Raw genomic sequence first — 6,321 nt, forward strand, 5'->3', positions numbered from 1 at the left:
AGTTAACCTCGATGCACATCACCCGTTATCTTGACATCCGATACAGATAGCTTGACAGAATCATATTATTATTACCTATTACACGTCACATTCTCAACCTTACTGCAACGTAATACGGGGACATTTTCGCTATGATTTTCTAAAACAGGTTTGGAACGCGACGTAGTTTTTCCGAAGCTACGAATAGGTATTCCAAGATTCATGAAAGCGGGTTACGGTGAAAACTCGATGTAAGCTTGTATGGCTCGGTCATCATATTTTTTATAGTTTCTTATAATATGTAGTCTACCTGCATTGACTTAACTAGTCTAGAAAGCCCTTTACTGTTCCTTACTGACCTATCTATTTGTAGGAAATCTGGGTTAGGAAACTTAGGAACGTTTGTCATTATACTCATTATACACATTCTATGCCGTACATGTCATGTCGCCTTGGTCACCTAGCCTTATGTTACCAATCTGTAGCACCTGACAAAACATTGATCGATGTAGCTTATAAAACAGACAAGGTATTACGTGGTTTAGTTTGACATTGTATATGGGTGAATCAAATTTCCTTTGACACTTGTTGCCATGGTTACGTTCACCTGGCCCACGTCACTTTTTAAATCCTGCTTTTATGTTAAAAGTTACAAGCCCGGGTCATCTGCCAAGCAATTTACTAGATAGAACGCGTTAGAGCAGTTTCTCTAAAAAAACATGGCTACGATCTACACATTATTGTTAAAGGCCTCGCAACAAACCGTATGCAATTTTTGACACTATATCGATCAATTGAAAGTTGAACCTACTTTTAGCCAACAATGTTGTATAATTTGTTGTCAAGGTCTTAAATGTCGGGGGTCAAACTTCATCAGGCGCATCAGATATGAGCCAATTAAGATAGTAGGTAACAAGTGATCGAGCCAATTAGGCCGGGATTTGTTGGGACAATGATCCTATTGTCACGATCGCCATTTTCATTTGCGAAATGGGGAAGTAGACTAACTTTCAATTAACTAATTGAGACAGACGCTCTAGTAATCGTTTCAATTATTAAGAGGAAAGTGGACGATTCTTCTATGCATATTAAAATTACAGGAATATATTTACACAATCTTAGAAGACGATAGACCCCTTTGCTTGATTTTTCCGATTTATTCACTATATTTTTAATTTCACAAAAAAAAAATACAAAAGGCGAAACAGTTTGTCCATCCAGCAGGCCGCGTAGCCAAGATGCCAATCGCTTACGCTCCGTAGCGATCGAAACGCAACTGTCACTGTCGCGCTAATATGGAAGAGTGATAGAGAGACATAATGGTTTTCGTTGTCGAAGCGATAGCGATTGTAACCTTGGCTAGGCAGGCAGGCCCTGTAGGCAACATGCCAATCGCTAACGCTCCGTAGCGAAAGAAACGCAACTGTCACTGTCACACTAATATGGAATAGTGCTAGAGAGACACAAAGCGATTCGATGGCGAAGCGCAAGCGATTGTTACCTTGGCTAGGCGGGCAGCGCTCTCCATTCGGGGCAGATTCCTAGACCACTCGGCCACCCGGGCCAGGGTCAAATTGTCTCAAGTACGGCATCCTTTGACCAACTCAATTTCAGTTTATTTGACAAAAATCGCTCTGAAACTACCGAAATAAGGCAAGTGACACTCCCGGTCACATTTACGTATAAATTTACAAGTGCGACAGAGAGGCAACACGTCGAACGTGGTTCGCGGAAGACCCAGAACCAGGTTTTGAAAGAGAACATGCAATCAAGTTGGATCAATGAAATTAATAATATTAACAAAATGGTTCTCAAAACACGCTGATACATTCTCACGGAGATGAAAGAAAATAAGTGATAACACAATACACTTTCAACATCACGTGTTTACATAACTGGAAATGGGAAGTATGAATATATAAAACATGACCCTGAGGGACTAAAAGACAACGCATACAAAGTCATGTATGTAATTGAAAATATAAATAAGAAACCTAATAATATTAAGGCTATTGTTAAAAAGGCATTGATAGAGATAAATGTAAAAAGACTCAGTAGCATGTAAAAACACTTAATGATAATGTTCAATAATTTTGATAGGGGTTGCTCCCCATGTCCCTTAGTTCTAATAATCTTAAAAATGTAAGATTAGTTCTAAGCTAATGGAATGTTAATTCTTTTTAAAAATAAACAGTTTAAAATTTTTTTTGAATTTTTTTTATACAAAATATTCAGATATACTTAAAGTAGTGATCTTCAATTTTTCGCCGAGAAACCTTTCGTAAGTATGCTAGTACCTTTAATAAGTGTCTTGATATTTTTCAACACAGTCTCAATCCCTAAGGCTGCGTTTCCACCAGAAATGTGCGAGGATGCGTAGCGAGGGAATCGAGGGATGTGTTTATTGAAAACCAATAGAATCACTTCACTTACCTATCCTCGCTCAGCGCAGCTCTAGTGGATAATAATCTATTGGTTCTTAACACATTCCCTCGCTCCGTATCGTCGTACATCACTGGTGGAAACGCAGCCTACAGCTGATTTACGAAAGTTCATAGAAACTTGATATTTAAAATTGTGATTTATACTGTTGAGGTACCTATGCAATAAAAAATAAAACGTCAGTATTTTATGTTCAGACATAATTAATTTGTAGCAATTTCGGTGCAGCATTGTTGCGTTAAAGATCTCAGTATACTCCATTCCTACCAGCAGAAATTATTTATTAGAGTTATTAAGAGTAATATGAATCTTAATTGGTCTCTATTAAAATTGTTTTAATTGTTTTAACTAAGTACACTACATAAATTGCTACATAATTACAATGTCTGGTTATATGTTACATTAATTTTACATCTGAACTAGTCACAGACTGTATCAGGGTGTGGGACGGAGACGATAACTGTAATATCCCATCAAAACTTTCTCCACTGCATCACCTAACCGTCAAGGTTCACCTACAATCGATAATCGCTGTGCTCAGAGCCGGCAATTCAGAAGCTCTTGTGACTTGGTGTATCCGGCGCCTAATGTGTAGAACGCCATTATATTGCTGCACGTTTCCAACTCATCTCCGCCTCAGTGGAAAAGCAACCTTACTTTACTGGTATGTTCCAGTCTTCAAAAGTAGTTGTGTCAAAAATTCCCGAGATTTTTGCACAACCTACATTTTCTTTATCCAACTAAAGTGTTAATATGTAATGCGTATTTTAGTGAATCATTAAACAATATTCAGATATAATCATGCATTACTGCACCCCGGATTCAGCTGTCATAAGATACTTATTAGCCGTAATTATAGTCATTAAACGTTAATTAGGTATACTTTGATGCGTAAGCGCGTGGTATTTGTGATAAGTACAAATGGGTGACATAATGAAAGGCGAATACGGTCAGGTAAATAAGTTTATAGTCATAGGTATCAGTCAATGTACCTTATAGTTGTAGGCATCTCCCCATCTACAGAATGATATTTTAATCACCAGCCAAAAAAACTTTGACTGTCCCATTGAAATCAGAGGCATCACATAAGCCGACAAAAAAGGTTTTCAATCACAGAATAAATAGTAGTACTACCGTACAGAAAAGACAATTCCTACAAAACCGAAGTTGGACAGCGATTCAGGGACGAATCATGGTATCCCTTTCTAATATATGGCACTATCCCTTCCGGCTATTTAGGGTTGTCAAAATTCAAGTCATTATCTTATCTTTGGTCGTGCACGCAAAAGGAGACGTCAAGTGGTGCCAACCCTAATAATTCCTCGGAGCAATGCTCAGCCGAACGGAACCGAGTTTGCCCGAAGTCAGGAGTGTCTCCTCACTGGTTCAGTATGACAAAATAAAATAAAGTCACTAGGCAGATTATGGCTGGTGATTAAAATTTCATCATGAATAGTATGAAATGTAGAGGTACTAGCTCTGTAACCTGTAACATAGGTGGGTTTTTACAAGTCTAAAGCAGCAAAACTAACAAAAACGATCCTCGTCGTTAATCTAGCACGTGTCAACCGCCGATTTTGAAACTTTATAAAATGAGGGTCAGTTGTGTAATTCAGTGCAGTGATTGCATAGTTAACTGTGAACCCGTTGCATCTATAGAGCTGACAGTAATTCCACCACAATTACACGACGGATACGCGACAGGATGCGGCCAATACAGAGCCGGGCGGCCATTGGCTCCCAATTAACATTGTTAGCACTGGCTCCTGTGCCACGGCATAATTAGACAGAGGAGAGCTTAAGCGCAAATACGAGTCCTAAGAAAGAAGAACATTTTTAGACTAAGAAAGCCACTCGTTAGGCCGCGAGCGATAAGAAGAGCTTAAAAACAGCTAGGAGTACGCATTACATATTCCCAGGATTTATTTTACATGCTTTGCGTATGCTGAGACTTCGGCGTCTAATCAGCGCTACGGAAAATGGCGTCGTTGCGTCGAGCAGCAATCATAGAGTTGATGTGGGGTGGCCCTAACCCTCTTGAAAGACTTTATTCTTCATTTTAGGCATACTACAGTGAACTTATGAATGTTTGAAACTCCCGGTTCCCATATTCCCTATTCCCATATCCCCACCGGTTCTAAACCACTTTATACATCGCATCATCGGTGAACCTCATACCTTTGCAATAACAATTGCGAATTGTGAGCTAAGTTTAAATGGTACAGTACGTGGTCTAAACCTCTTAACTATCCGTTTGCGTCGTCGGTGAATACCTTTGCAATAACAATAGCGAATTGTCAGTTCAGTTTAAATGGGGTAATACGTGGTAAATGCTATCATACTCGTGGTGATAGAACAATGGCATTGCGACGACATACCGTACATAATACTGTCATATATACACAAGCCCGTACAAGTGGTATAGCGGTTATTTTTTGTTATCAGCTGATGGCGGAAGCATAATGTTGCAACCGAAATATTCCATGTGCTACTACCACACAGACTAGTCAACGACTCAAACGTACCAGTTAAGTCCGTCTACTCTAAGATAACTCAGCACCAGCTTAGACAGGAGAAATTGTGGAGGTCTCATTAATAGAAATTTCACATTCCACACTTTGTCTTGGCAATGCAGTGTTAGCTTGGTCGGACGTCCGTCCTATAAGACGCCCGTATCGCACATTTATCGCCTGTCGTCATGCAACAGCGTACGCACAGCACACGCAGCAGCAGCATCGTATGCGCAGCGTAGCTTATGTACGAAATATCATTTGATATTTGCCAGTCGCTTTTCGGTGAAGGAAAACATCGTGAGGAAACCGGATTAATGGAAGGTCAGATGACAGTCGCTTTCGTAAAAACTAGTGCCTACGTCAAATCATGGGATTAGTTGTCAAGCGGACCCCAGGCTCTCATGAGCCGTGCCGAAATGCCGGGATAACGCGAGGAAGAAGGGGTCATGCAACAGCGTCACTCTCGCATTGTTCAAACATGACACAGCTACAGATGATAAAGGGGTGGCCAATGTGTCCACCCTAGCTCCTCTGGAGTTCACGTTACAATGGTGGGAATGAGAAGCAGCAATGGGAATGTACGGCCAGATAAGCGCCCGCGCAGAGTGATACAGTGCACGCTTGCGCATGAGTGGATCTCGGAAACCGGCGCTCAGGAAATTCGCTGTTTTTTGCACGTGTAGGGTGTAACTATGACATTGTGCAGAGGTTTGAGAGGGCGTACGTGTTTCAAGCAGTTTAAACACTAAAGTGTTAGTATACTATATGGCAAATAAAGGATAAAACTAGCTACAAGAATAAAATACTAAGTTTTTCAAATCTGCTGGTGGTTCCAACAATTATGAATTTGTGACAGACTAATTTTACTGACGATGGCACGAGTGATCTATCGTATTTCTTTTTGTAAAACACGCGTCACATATAAATCAAATGGCCAAAACACTAGATTTGGCGGTTACCTGAATGTAAACCAAACACAGCTTTCAAGAACTATGTATTATGAGAAGAACTAACTAGGCGAACAACAGGATTACGACTGATAAGACAAGAAAGCTCTCATTGTAGTGGCTAAGATAAAAAGTATTACCCTTAAAATTAATTTAAAAAGTAATAAAAAAAGGTAAATTAATCCCATGACTACGGAAATTACTACTCAATGCCGTTTAGTTACAGTACAATATGGCGTAATCTTTTCTACAATGGACGGTCAACGAAACATCGAAACTAGGTGGACGCCCGATATCCGTAGCTAATTGTATGGAAACACGGCCTTTGTGTTTTGTTCTTGAAACTTGGCTATACATCTTAAAACATTTCCGAACACTTTCGTCAGGTAGACCAGTCTAATACGGCTCTAAGATACGTAAAAAATACATGTACAGTTAGA

This window comes from Cydia fagiglandana, chromosome 23 (genome assembly GCF_963556715.1).
Source record: "Cydia fagiglandana chromosome 23, ilCydFagi1.1, whole genome shotgun sequence".
Classification (NCBI taxonomy): domain Eukaryota; kingdom Metazoa; phylum Arthropoda; class Insecta; order Lepidoptera; family Tortricidae; genus Cydia; species Cydia fagiglandana.